General features: G+C 35.2%; 1 protein-coding gene across 3 annotated transcripts in view; it reads right to left on the bottom strand.

Moving 5' to 3' along the window:
- Nucleotides 1-15,237, bottom strand: part of LOC109374140 (adhesion G protein-coupled receptor B3) — a 409,286-nt gene that overhangs the window by 139,273 nt on the left and 254,776 nt on the right. The window lies entirely within an intron of this gene.

The raw sequence follows: 15,237 nt of genomic DNA, 5'->3' as shown, positions 1-15,237 counted from the left end.
AAGATGCTAAACAACAGCTCAACCTGGAGCTGGGCTGCAGTGAGTCGCTGGCAAGGGCGTAGGCTGCAGCCCCTGAGGCAGCGGGTTGCCATGGGCTACCGTGTGTAGCCAGCAGCCAGCAGCCGCAGTGAGCGGCAGTTCAGAAGCCAGTGACTGATCTGCCTCACCTGGGAAGAGCGCAATGATGGTGACAACTTGGGCCAGTGAAGCAACGTCCTCCACAACTAGACTGAAGAACAAAACGACAGCAACTTGTCTGTCTGTTCCCCTTCCCCCATTTCCCCAGCACTGTTCACATCCCCGCAATTCCCCAATAAAAATCTTAAAAAAAAAAAAAAAAAAAGAAGTGGGCCCATTGGCTCTCTCTCAGCAGACCAAGAGATCTAGAGGTCCTGACCTAGCTTGATTAAACTGTCTGTATGCAGACACATACATCCTAGAATCTCAGTAAACCAGAGTTGTGGTGGTTGCTTCTAAACATTTTAATGAATTTTGAGTGGTTATCTTGATCCATATCTAAGCACTAAACCAAGGTTTACTTTGCATGTGAGGTCTCAGATTGCCTAATACTTATTTAAAGGTATGTATCTATGCTATAGTAGCATCACATTGGAGAAGAGTATGTTTACGAGACAATATGCTTTCCAAAACATATGGAAATGAATAAATTTCATTCATCCCACAAACATTAAATGAGCACTTTATTACATTCCAGATGGATTTCTAGGCACTGGAGATACAGCAGTGAAGAGCACAGACAAAAATTTGTTTTTGTGAGAGAAAATTTTAGTTATATCTAGTCTGCTAAACAAGGCTTTTAATAACTTACATGAATACTAAATTTACTAGCTGGTTCTTTATAAAGGTTGATTATAAGCAGTCATATATACATTAGTCAGATTAATAACTTTTAATTTTTTCCGTTTGTTCATAGACTGCTTCCAATAAAACTAATTTAAGTATGTATCTCATCTGTATAATTCAACAGAAATTGGTTAAGAGAATCATTTAAATTGAAGCTGTTGACACAAAAGCCATATAACCTGGGCCCTAAAAATAGTCAGATCTCATCGATTTCTCTTGTATTATCTTTAGACTTTTCTTTCTTTGAAATTTTAATAGATTTTGTTGTAAACTGGTCTAGTGTCTATATACCTTAGAAGAAAACATTTCTCATTCCATTATCTTATAATTTCAAAATATTGTTATTTTTGAAAACTCCTCAAGAAGACAGATAACTATATATACCGGGGGTGCCAGAAAATTTTATACAGGTGGACACTTCAGTTAACATTGCTCAAGCAGTAGTTCGCCGTAATCAGAAGTGTCTGGATGCAGATGGTAACCACTTTGAGCACCTCTTGTAATTGCAGAAGTCAAACGTGACTTGTATTCATCTTTCGTTATCAGTATACATTGAGTATTATAATTTTAATACAGTTTTCCTTTCTTAAAATGTGTGTACATTTTTTTGGCACCCTCTGTATATATCTATCTGTCTTCAAAGGTTTGCTACCAAAGGAGAGATTCCTAAAAGTGGTTTTGCTGTGAGAAAGCACAATTTAAATTTTGATATTGTCACATTCTCTCCCAAAAGTTTATCCTAATATAGTTCATAACAAGTAGCACAGGGAGAGAAAATATTAGATGTTTTTGTTCTAATTGATTTTTATCAATATACAACATCCCTCTTTATCCTGATTAGCACTTTTTCATATTCCAATATCCAATATGTCAATATTCCTCTTTCATCTGATATTAATACTATTATTCCTGCTTTGTTAACACATATTTTATTTTCAGTTTCTCAGTGTCCTTCTACTTTAAGCATATATCGTATACATGACATATGCACTCGGATTTCACAAGTCTGATCTGATTATCTTCCTTTTAATAGGAAATTAAATCTAATGACATTTATCGTATTTCTTAAAATGTTGAACTTATTTCTTCCGTCTTATATTAGGGTCTCTCTTCAGCATGTTTTCTTGTTGTTTCTTCATTTTCCCCCTTTCCTATTCTTTATTTTTTTGATTGATAGGAATTTTCACTCTTATATATTTTTTTCTGGATATCCTATTTCAATTATTCAAGTGTTATATACTAATTTTATTACATGTACTTAAACTTATTTTTTAATCTATCAATCTCTTTAGTAAATCAGTATCTGTACTCATTCCCAAACTAAGACAAGAACTTGTCTGCTGTCTTGACACTCATATGTGAATTACTTCCAAACTGCTATATTTATACATCACGCTTCAATAATTTAGACTTAATTATTAGTTGTATTGATTTCTTTGTTGATCTTCTTTCCTGGAATTGTTTTCAAATTTGCTCAAGTATATGCTTTAATAAAGAAGGGGTCTAAAATTGATTTATTTTGCCCTCACACTTGAACATTAGCTTGGTCAAGTCCAGGAATTTAAGGTCAAAAGGGTTTTTTTTAATTAACTTTGAAGGTAACTATTACACTCAATCCTGGGATCCAGTGTTGCCTTCGAGATGTCTTCTTGTCAGAGCATCTGCGTTTCTTTCTGGAAACTGTTTAGGATTTTTCTTTTTATCCTTGGAGTACTGAAATTGTACCAGAATGTGTCTAGACATATGTCTTTTGCTTTCCGTTTACTGGGTACTCTGTGTTACCTTTCAATACAAGGACCAGCAAGCACCTCAGCTGAGCACGCTGAATGTGTATTTCCCCTGATCTAACTTTCCCTTGTCTTGGCTTTCTTTTGTGTCTGTTGTGGGGGTTCTGAGTTACTGCTAGCTGTACTCTGCTTTCTTCTCTGCCCCTTAGACAGTCATTAAAAACTTTCTCTGGGAAACTGAACTCCTGATTGCTGAGTATTAAAGGGTAAGTGCTAAAACCTATTACTTTGCATTTCATTCTTTGAACAACTCTAATTTTCTTTCTTACTTACAGAAACCTTTTAAAAGAGTATCCTCTAATTCTTCTCTTCCCACTTACCCAACAATGTGAGGCAATCTGACTTCAGGCCTTGTTCCTTAAATGAAACTGCTCTCCTAAAAGTCATTCACCTCTTAGAAACTGTCACATTCAGCTTGATTCCTTCAGCATTTGACACCCTCCAGCCCTCCCCCATCTCATAGCTTTTCCTAAAATGCTCACTCCTCTTGGCTTCCCAAGCTGCCCGTTTGCTTTTCTTCATCCCCCTTCATTGCTTTGTGGCTCTTCATCTTCTATATGTGACTTGCCCCTCAGGTTCTACCTCCACATTCTCTTCCTCAGAAAATCTGCCCATTCCCACCCACTTAGCTATTGCTTTTAGGGGAATAACAATCACTTTCTCACTATCATAGGCTGACCTCCCTCCTCCAGGCCACCTACACTGCAGTGCCACCTAGATATTTTGCGGGCACACTCAGCATTTATGAAAACAAATGAATCATCTCCCTTATGAGAAGCGCTCCTAGTGATGCATTTCCAATTTATTTTTAATAAACATACAGTGTTCCAAATAAATAGTTCATGAATAAACACTTAGCAAAATAAAAATAAAAGCTTAAATAGTTCATGAATAAACACTTAGCAAAATAAAAATAAAAGCTGACCAGAAATAATGCAGAAAACTGTCTTAGGTTTATCAAAATATCTTGAAGGTCTAGTTTGGTTATGGAAAGGTAGGCTTTAGGCTTGATCTGGAAAACTGAATCACAGGTTAATAACTTGAAATTTACTGAAGCTTTCAGGGGGAGAGGGTGAGGCTTACTGAGGACAATGGAGAAAGGAGGTGAGGTTAAAAGATCTCGGGAGAGGAATAAAAAGAGAGAGGCATCCATACCAATGGTCCGAGGATGAGAGCAGATGAGAAAACTGAGAAATTCTTTGTGGGAGAAATATCAGAGGCAATTTGAATAAGTGACCTTTAAGTATAAATGTATGTACTATGCTGGGGTTAAATATAATTCCTCTCCACTAGAGCCAACTTTCATTAAAAGCCGACTTACCCAGTGTTAGAGATATTTAAAATAAAGTGACTAAAGAAAAGGAGGACTGATTTCATGCTGAGATTGGCAATGAAGAGAATAGCCCCAGAAGCAAAATACAAAGCAATGACTGATAATATAGCTAAAATATATGTAAGAATGGAGGAGAATATATGTAAAGAATATATGTAACCCCTCCCTCAAAGAATCCTTAGGAATATTAGTGAGATACTATATTTCTAGTTTAAAATTATGTGGGAGTTCAAGCAAAGTGTTTAAGAAGTACACTAAAGTAAAGGTAGTCCTCAGAAGACTGGAGAACTCAGGAGCGCATTGCTGACAACTCTAGGATTACATATTGACATCCTTATATTGGTATCCAGGTAGCTCATGTTGGTAATGTCCATTAAACATGGCCTTCAGCTGATTTTGTACTTTCTACAGTGTATGCGAACCCTAACATTATCTAGCAAGGAATCCAAAGTTGTTGTTTACTCATCATCATAGGACTGAGTTTCTATGGGGCTGGTGGCCAAGTGGCCAAGGATCGGAAAAGGGGGTTATAGATGGCACCTCGTACATGCTAAATAAATCCTTCCCTATTTTGGTTTAGGATTGTTCTTTCTCCCTCACCCCAACCTTACAGCGGACACCAGTTCTGATTACTCAATTATAGTGAACTCAAGTGAGAGAAACAGTTGAGATTTTGCTTCTCTGATGGAAGAATATATTCTTTTGCAATATGTATTTATATTTATTTATTTTTTTATATTTTACCTGGTACTTTTCAATTATTAATAATTATAACCTCTCTTCAAATCCTTGTTTTCTAAATATTTTTTCTTTGCCAGAAGTTTGACTCAGATTGTATGTTCCCAGCTGAGGTATATTCGGCTTAACAAGTTATTTTAAAATGAATCTTTTTTTTTTTTATGTCTGAAGTTTGATGAGTCAACATTGTAATGTAGCTACACCAAATCTAAATTTAAATTTAGTTGCATTTTTTTTAAAGTGTGGAATTCAGAACTTTTGGACTCAGTGCATTTATTTGTGGCTGTCATTATTTTTTTAAGAGAAATACTGATAAAGTAAAATACATGGAAAAAAGAGTGCTCAGAATGGTAAAATGGCAAGAAGTGGAATGAGCATTGTCTCAAAAATTAGAGTTTAGTATCAGGATTATTTTGAAAATAAAATTTTGAGTGCTCAATGGGTAACACACTTTAGAGAATAAAATCTAGTAGGAAAACTTGCACAAATTTAAATAATCAAACTTCAATATAGAATTGTAATTGCTATAAGTGCTATACAAATAAATTGTTATAAGAATAAAAAATTGAGAATATTTAGCTGAGAACAAAAAGCAAACCCTCAGGAAGAAATGGTAATTTTCTTTGACTATCTAGCAACTTATCATGTAGCAGAAGGATTATAAATACATCAATTATTTATTAAGAAAGAATTGGGGGTCAAATCCATAGGAAGACATTTCTAACAATTTGAGGTTCATAAAAAGGAATCAGTGACCAAACAAAGTACTAAGCTTTTGATAACTGGAAGTGCTTAAGCAGTGGCTGTGTGAGCAATGAATAGTATAGAAATAATTCCCACATGGATTTCTCTCTAATTCTTAGAATCTGTGATTCTTCTCTTTCCCCGAAACCCATGTTGTATCAATTTTCAACTCCTACCACATCTCCATCCAAAGCATGTCCCAAATCTGTCAGTCTCTTCATCTCTACCACTACCATTGCAGTCTAAACCACACTAGCCTCTAGCACTTGGGCCATTGCAATAGCCTCCTAACTGTACATGCTCCCATCCATGCCACGGTTTCTCCTGCTTATAATCCATTCTCCACATAGCAGACAGACAGATCCTTTAAATGGTAAAACATATAATGTACATACCCTTCTTTAAGTCATTTTATGTCTCCCCAACTCTCAGAATGAGATTCAAACTCCTTATCCTGGCTTTTATTAAGAGACCTATATAATCTGGCCAGCCTCTATATTCAAGATCATTTCATGTCCTTCTCCCCATTACTCACCATGTTCTAGCCACATTAGTCTTTCAGTTCCTTAAACATACATAACTTATTTCTCCTTTGCACTAATTGATTTCTTTAACTGAGAAACTCTTCTGATCTTTGCATGACTGATTCATTCTTGTCGTTTTTATCTAAGCTAAAATTTTACCTTTTAAGAGGTTCTTCCAGGGTATGAAATACAAAGCACCTATACAGTCATTCTTCAGACCTGGTTTTAATTCTCTCTACAGGACTCATCAATACCTGTTTCATTGGTTTTTTTAATTTATTTAATAACTGTACCCATCAACCCACTAAACTGTGAGCTTCATAAGGAATCTTGTCTATCTTGTCCATCACTGTATCCTGTGCCTTGCAAGTGATTGAAAAGTACTTTGGAAGGGAGAAAGAGGAAACAGAGAGAGAGGAAGGGGAGAAATTATTATTATTACTGTTGAATGATATCATAATCTTAATCTTACTGCATCTGGGTGATTTCCTCAGATCTATCTTCCAATTCACATTTCTCAACAATGTCCAAATTAGTGCATAACCCACCCCAAATTTTAATTTCAGTGACTATATGTTTTATTTTTGGTAGTGCTATTTTTTCCAAATCTATTTTTTCTTCCATGATGCTCTACATGTATTCTTTCTTTGTTATTTCTACTCCTTTAATAAAAAGAAATCACTTTAAACATATATATTTCGTTATTTAAGGATCGTTTTTATTTTTCTAGTTCTTAGTGAATTCCTTATGTTTTGTCTGCTTATTCCCCTGCATGACCTTTGTTTTCTCCCACAGCTTATTTTGTTTTATTTTTTCTTATGTATTTCTATGGAGGGTTCATCTTGCATAGTATTTTCCCCTGTGAAACTCCTATCATTCTCAGTATTAAAATATCCTTCATAGCAACAAATGTCTTGGCTTTTGGTTGCTACTTCACAAAAGTATACATTCATACCATACACCGTCACGGTATGTGATAGTATTTTTTTTGAGGAGGGTGCCATTTCCCCCCCCCACCAAATCTCCTGAAAGAAGGCAAGCTTCCTTCTCACTGTTTCCCAAGGCTGTGGAGTGAATTTCTCTAGACCTCTCTTTGACAGAAAGGGCAGTTATGCGATGCCCCAGGCTTTATGTAGTTGAATTGATTTTAGTTTCCCAACTTCCACAGGCCAAGGGCACTTTGCTCTCCATGAAGCATCACTGAAATCCTAATTCTTAGCGATGTAGAGCTCATAACTATATAACACAGTTAAAAATCTCCAGCTTATCTTTAATAGTTTGTCTTTTTTGTCTTTTTGTTGTTACTATTGTATTTTATGGAGACTTATATATTTCCCTTTCTTTTCACCTTGCCTCATTTTGCTGTCTTTACATTTTATCCAGCATTTCTATGAATTTATATAGCCGGTTTGGGGTCCATCCACATTAGCTCATTCTGCCATGTGTTAGAATTTTTTCCAATGTGTTAGGCACTATATTTAAGTACTACCTTCCTCATGAATGAGGTTCCATTACTAGTCAATGATGAAGTTACAAGAGGTTATGGTACTTGTCTATCATTATACAGCTAAGATGTTGGTTCTGGGACTCAAAAAAATCACATCTAATTGATGATCAAGACATGCTCTCAAGTATCAGGTCATGCAGTTAATTGGACCACTAGAATCCCTTTCAACTTTAAAATTAATTTTATATCCCTGCACTCTGCAAGGTTTACTTCCCTAAATTGGAATATGTGGTTTTATGATGTTAATCATGGTGGAATATGGAACCAGCCTAATGTTTGCTCAGAGGCTTTATAATCTCAGCTTCAGGTCCCTTCCAACTGCTTTGTAGGTTTTCCTTGCTACTCCATGGGAAGGAAAATATGCTAAATTAAGAGCCTCACAATGTGAATTGATATTAAATTGCCCTACAAAAGAGTGTGATCTTACAGTATCATTAACATGAGGTTTGTTATAATGGAAATAGTTTAATGGTGAGTAATGTATCACACGGCTACTTCCCTAATGTTTTCACCCTTGGCAACAGATGCCTTGTTAATTTTGCCTCTACTAAAATGTCCTTTACTGAGCATAAATACGAAGATGCATTTATATTTTCAATGAAGCATTTAAAAGTGTGAGTACTAGGCTACATTAGATTTACTCTGGAAGAGGCCCATTTAAAAATCAGATAACCATATACATTCAATCTTTAAGTTTCTGAGACCGAAAAGGCATTCATTTTGGTGTATTCTACAAAGTGCAAAGACTTGCTGATTCTAATGTTAATAAAAGAGTAAAATTCTCACAACAGTACTCAATTCTTCTTAGTAAATGGCTGAGAAAGAACTGAACTCCTTTACCAGACAAGCAATCTCTTAATTACTTACAAAGGTCAAAACTGAATCACACAAGAACTTAATTTTTCCATGTAACTGTGTTCTATGCTTTTTTTCTCAAACCCTATGGTTTCAGAGAACCAGAATTTCCCAACCTCAAAACACTAGATTGACCTCAAAAACAAGTCTGGAAAAAACAGCCTTCCAGGCATTAAAAAATGAAACACGAACAACTACCGAATGATGTTTGACATTTAAGAATGACCTTTGTGTAGCAAATAAAGTCATTTTCCAAAAAGCCAGCATTCAAACTTTCCCAGAAACATATTTGCAAATGAAAAGACATCACCAGCTAAAAAAGTAATTACTAGCCATAAACTGTTTTATTTTTAAATTTTTTTTGCAAACACTACTGAAATTAGTGAAGTTAAATGCCCAGATAAGGAGAAATGCTCCATCAATTCTCACACCACTTTTGCAACACTGCTGAATCAATTTTCATAACTCTACTGAATGAACAATTTCATTTTATTTGCTACACTTTCTTCTCTTGCAGCCTCCTCTAAAGATGCAGAGCATCTATTGCTGGTATCCAGAGTGTCTCACTGAACTTAGTGACTTAGACGTTAAAAGTTCATGGCCTTCTGTCCTGACTTCAGGTTTTGCCCTCCAAATATCCACACTGATTTATAAAAGTCAATTTCTAGGCTATAAGCAGCAGATTGTCTGGAAATGTGTGGTTAGAACCATGTAACTCCCACTCTGAGACCAACCAGTGAGCTATATCAACAAATACATTAACAATGTTGCCATGAAGTGATCATATTAAACTCAACTCAGAGCCCACATAAGTGTGTGTGTGTGTGTGTGTGTGTGTGTGTGTGTATTTATATTTAAGCGAGGATACCATCATTTCTTTATCACCTACTATGTCACTAACCTTGGTAGAAAGATGGGATTTGTTATCTCATTTATATTTCTGTGAAATAAAAATTCTCACTCCTTCACCAAATGTAGAGATGCAGAAGTAAAAAGATAATGCCTTTATATGACAAATTAAAGAACTGAGATTCAAAACTAAGCAGATCTGTGTTCAAGGCCCATATTCTTTATTCTACAACCTTAAAAGTAAACTCACAAAGGCAGGATATTCTTCCCCCATATAAAAGTAATTCAAATTCATTACAGTAAATAAAGATTTCAAAAAAATATATTATGTGTCTCCCTACTCTACTACCAAAATAATTCTTACTAACATTATCTGCCAAGTCTTGGACTCTCTTTTGAGGGGTGGCATATGCAATAAGGTGTTATGACGTTTTCTTGAGAACTTGTACCAGAACTTGTACCTAACAGTGCAACAATTTCACTGTTTAGAACAAATATACTTAATTACTATAAAATCTCAATTGTCTCCCAGAGACACAGGAGCAGCTTTTACCATTGAAAGTCATCCCAAGGAAAGAGAATTGACAGGTTTTCTTCCAAAAGAAGAAAAAAGTGGAGACCTCCAGAGAATCACTGGTAAATTTAGGGGAGACTGAAACATTTCCTAATTGGACACTTCCTTAAATGACCAGGTTTGCTTCCAAGCTTGGGTGCTGTCAGATAAAGGGGAGACAGCACCAGTGCAAGATCCTTCCATCAACCACTCCACACAGGAGTGGATTCGTTTCTGCAGCTGAGGGAAGGGGATGAGGATTTGGATAACTTTAAGATTTAAATATAAAAAGATTTAGAAGTAATAAAAATAATTCACTCTATCAGTGATCAGGAAATCCCAACATGGAATTACTTATGAGAGGTTTATGACTTCACTTTGAATTTAAAGTGAGAGTAAAAATCCTTAATGGAAATGTTAGCAGATGCACTAAGAATATCAATAAGAGGATGTAGGCATATTGACTTTTTACTGTGATGGAGACTGGGTGAGTTCTACAAAGCAAATAAGGATGATGAGCTGCTTTTGGAAAAGGCCCATGTTTGGGGATGGAAGAGGAAAGCAGAACTTTGAAGTAAGATGAAGAGCAATAGTGAAAGTATACAAACAAAACTAGGAGAGTATTTCAGAAGAGTGTTCAGCCAGGGAGGTTGAGAAGACATATTCAATTCATAAAAGGAAAAATCTTAAGGATTTAAAAAGCTTACTAGTCTTGGAAATTAGGTAATCATTGGTGAGCCTCAAGAACCAAAAAATTTCCAAAAAAGATAAAAAAAGAAATAGTTGATTAGAAACAGAAAGACTTTAGAATTGATCACTGATAGATAAAACCAATAGATGTGTCTTTTTGAAACTCTTAACAAAACCAAGAAATAAAAATATACATAAAAATTAAAAGGCCAATAGATAACTACATAGTTTATTATTTTTAATTTTAAAAATATATTTATAAATATTAATGAGATTTCATTGAAAATAATAATTTTCAAAAAAAATTAACAATAGTATTCAAGAAGTGGGGGAAATATTTAAGTGGTCAATAAGCTAAGAAAACATAGAAAATGTTGTTAAAGAACTACACACAAATAAGGACCAGGTTCATATCCATTGGGGAGGGATTGACTTTTATACTTTCACAACAAAGTTATCTCCTGATATATACAAAATGTTACAGAACTTGAAAAAGATAAAAAGGTCCCTAATTTGCTGTATAAAATTAAAGTAACGTGGATAGCAAAATATGACAATGATGGCTAAAAATAAAAACCATGAAGCAAAATAGTTTTTGTAAAAATCCTAAATAAAATACTAGGATGAAATTAATAGTGTATGAGAGGAAAAATCTCTCATAACTCAGTAGGGACCATTCAAAAGAATAAGTAAGTATAACTATTGGGAAATCTTTGAGAAAAATATAACTTAAATATATCTGGAAAATCCAGAAATTCATGAACTTTTCTTGATTAAAATTATTTTAAAGCTAGGAATCCTTAATATGATTAGGAAAAATAATAACAGTCTCAAATCAACAGTCATATCATACTTAGTAATGGAACTGTAGAGACATTATAATAAGTAAAAAGTACAAAACAAGGATGCTCATAGTAACAATGATGATTTCAAACTGGTCTAGAAGCAGATCTAACACAACTAAACTCAAAGCATTTATACAACAAACAATAATGGGAAAAGAAACAAATTTGTTTTGCAGACAACAGAATTATTTACCTAGAAAGGCCAATTTAAAAACTGGTAGATTGAATGAGTTCATTATGTCTGAATATACCATAAAAACACAGATTAATAAAACTTTGCTATATTAATAGGAAATTATAAATAATTTCTTAAAATATCTAAAACAAAGTGCAAAACAAGCAACAAGTTTAACAACAAATATGCAAAAGCTATATGAAGCAAGACTACAAATGTTAATCAGAATTATAGAATGTGTAAGACACTGTGCTTCACAATATTATCTTATTTACTCCTTACAATTATCCTATTGCATATGTGTTATCTTCCTTTGAGGCTTATAAAGGTTAATAAACTTGCCTAATATCTTCTAGTTAAGTGGCAGGAGGAAGAGGAAATGGGAAAGGAAAAAGGAGGTGAAGACATTTTACTGTGGAAGACTTTCTTTACATAGAAAAGTATTTTGTTTATAAGAAACATCATCAATATAACCTCAGGTTTAACAACAAACCAAGGAAGATATCTACTGCAATGTTCCATGAATACCAAATTCACAGACCAAAAAACTGATAATAAACATGCTTACTCCACTATCAACCCAAATAAGATGAACTACAATAATTATTTTAATTTATTAGATTGGCAAAAGTTAAAAGTTAGACAATACTTTAAAGAGCATCATAAAAATGAGCACTCGAAGAATGCTATTGGAATCTAACCTATTTCAACTTTCATCTTTAGTAATTTGGCCACTTTTTACTTTTTTCAACATGTCTGATTAAAAATAGCAGTGATAGAGTCAAATATGTATGATCAAGTGATTATTGCAGAACCATCTGTAATAGCAAACAATTAGAAACTAAGGAACAACTAGTAAAAAATAAAATTAACTCAGCATTTGAAAACCATTTTCCAAGAAATTTTGATGGCAAAGAAAAATGTTCTTGCAGCAGTAAAACAAAAACAGTACTGTAGTATCTATGTCTGTGAGATTATAAACAATTTTTGCGTGTGTTTATAATTCATTGTCTTTTGCAGGTCATCCACAATTATTATATTCTATTGGGTTGTCGGAAAAGTCATGACGTATTTTTTCTATGTTTTTCGTTGCAAAAATGAATCATGACTTTTCCCACAACCAAATATTTCTAAAAGTAAAAAAGAGAACATTTAAAAAATTGGTGTTTAGCACTTAGAGTATTTAAGAAGAGTAGGTGGCACTGCAAACAAAGGCAGTGGTCAAATTAATTCATTCTGTAACTGGGAAATAAAAGAGTAAACTGGAACAATAGCTAGAGGGAAGACTAGAGTTTAAATATTTGGGAAACTTTTTAACCTAATTTGCAAAACTCATTTACAGTGTCAAGACAATCAAAGAACTGCTGTGAAGCAAGGAGGCACAGAGATGATCGCCATTTCTGCTCAGTGGAATGAGGCTGAAAATGGAGGTCATGGACCAGCCTGCAGCAGATAGTCTCTGAAGTGGGGTACCTGGAATTGTCTGCTTGGCCAACCTAGCATAAAGGGGAGCCTCATAAGAGTTGTCACTGCTACGGCGACTAAAAGAGATTGCTGCATATTTTGCTCCAAAAACATATATTCCTAAAGGAGACATTGTTTTAGTCCACAATAAGGGAAGTGACTTTGCTCAGTCCTTATGGACAGGAAATGAAGAGATCTCATATAGTAAGTCACAGAATTAAAGTATGATGAATTATTCTTAATGCTAGAGGCTAAGAGGCTTTGTGGAGTTCCTATCAGCTAGAGAAAGGATAGGAGTAGCATGAATGAAGCAAACCTGAAGGCCCTTATACATGTATCCTAAGTGATGTCTTTTCCATCTTTAGGATTAGACATCTGATAAACCAAAACACAGTTTTGAACCTACTATTTGGAACTATTCCATAATGATATTATATATTGGCCAGATATACAAAATATAGGAGACAGCCCCAGCAATCTAAACATACATTTTTTCATTATGATGTCATCCAGTATGAGCCAAAATTGGCAGCCTACACACATAGTGGTCATATCCATCTTATAAATGGAGCAAAATTCAATTCTCGTGTAACATCATCAATTTTACATGCATGCCTCACTTTAAGAGAAAAGAAAGACTGACATTTTAATAGCTCTAATATCACTGAAGTTATAGAAATTACAATAGAACTTCATTAGACTGGCTGGGTATTTGGGGAAGAAATGGCATTGGGATTAGTTTCAGTATTTGAAACAAAATCATGAGAGAGACGTAAAAAACAGAAAGTCAAAACACAGGGTTCCTGCATGCCCATGGTTGGAAGCATGTCCATGGGAACACTCTAAATCAGTCTATCCACAAGCAAGAATTATATAAATTAGAATACAGCCAAAATATAAAATATTTCACAAGCAATAAACTAGGAAGCAATAGGTTTATGTGTATTGACTTGGAAGGACCTCTCAGGTACCTCTCATTGCCAAGTGAAAAAAAAATATCATGGGGCCTGCAGAGTGGCACGTTGGTTAAGAGCTGGTTTGGGATGTCAGCTCTGAGCAGCAGGGCCCCGGTTCGGATCCCACTTGAGGGCCAGTGACACTGCGCCCTCTACAGCTAAGATAGTGAACAACAGCTTGACCTGGAGCTGGGCTGCCGTGAGTCGCCGGCGACATCGTAGGCTGCAGCCCCTGCTGCAGTGGGCTGCCATGGGCTACCATGTGTGGCTGGCAGCCAGCGTGAGCAGTTGGCAGCCAGTGTGAGCTGCCAAGAGCTGCCATGAGCGGCCATCCATAGACCGGCGACTGATCTGCCTCACCCAGGAAGAGTGCAATAATACCATCATGGGCCAGTGAAGCAATGTCCTCCACAACTAGACTGAAGAACAAAACGACAGCAACTTGTCTGTTCCCCTTTCCCTGGTTCTCCAGTGCTGTTCCCCTCCCCCAACTTCCCAATAAAATCTTTAAAAAACAAACAAAAACCACATAACTTCCAATTCCATTGATTCAGACCTTCACTAAAATGTGTGTGTGTGTGTGTGTGTGTGTGTGTGTACAGAAATGTCTCAGAAGAACCACATCAACTGTAAACATTGGCTACCTCTTTGTAGTGAAATTTGATGGAAAAAGTAGCAAAGAATATCATCAATATCCTCTTGTACTATTTGGGGTTTTTACAATTAACATGTATTCATGTATTAGCTAGAGTAATAAAATGTTTCAAATCGGCACTGAACAGTTTTTTTAAAAGTCGATGGATTACAAAAAAAAAAAAATCAAGTACAGGAAAACTCAGAAAGGTCCTAATCATTATAAAGCCTAAATAAATGTAATAGGAGATTGTGTACCTTACAGGCAATTGTAAACTGGATTTGGCTCTGAACTTGCTGGAACCTATAGGGAACTGATTATTTAAAAGATGAGCATTAAGAAACTGTGACTGAAGGAAGAGGTTCTTACAATAGGAGACTACAGTGCAGATTCACTGTCCATCTCCACAATGCCTGTCTAGCCTTGGCAATGATGTGGCTATTTCTTTCAAGTCATGACTGGGGCAAATCTCAGTCAAAATGCAATGGAATACTGGTGTCACTGAGTCCTGTGTCACTTCCATTGGCAGCATCATTTGCATTATTTTGTTTCCAACATAATATTTGTACTTACGGGTCATATTCTCATACAAGCCTTTTAAAAATACTTTTTCAAAATGAATACCTGCATGCCTAACTTCCATTTTTTCTCAATGTTTATGATTGCAAGTGTCATATGTGGTTGTGCCTAAGATGAGAGCATTCGGCAGAGATGCAGGC

Source organism: Hipposideros armiger, unplaced genomic scaffold (genome assembly GCF_001890085.2).
Source record: "Hipposideros armiger isolate ML-2016 unplaced genomic scaffold, ASM189008v1 scaffold_795, whole genome shotgun sequence".
NCBI classification, from domain to species: Eukaryota; Metazoa; Chordata; class Mammalia; order Chiroptera; family Hipposideridae; genus Hipposideros; species Hipposideros armiger.
Note: the sequence above shows the minus strand (reverse complement) of the source record. Positions and strands in the feature narration are given on the sequence as shown.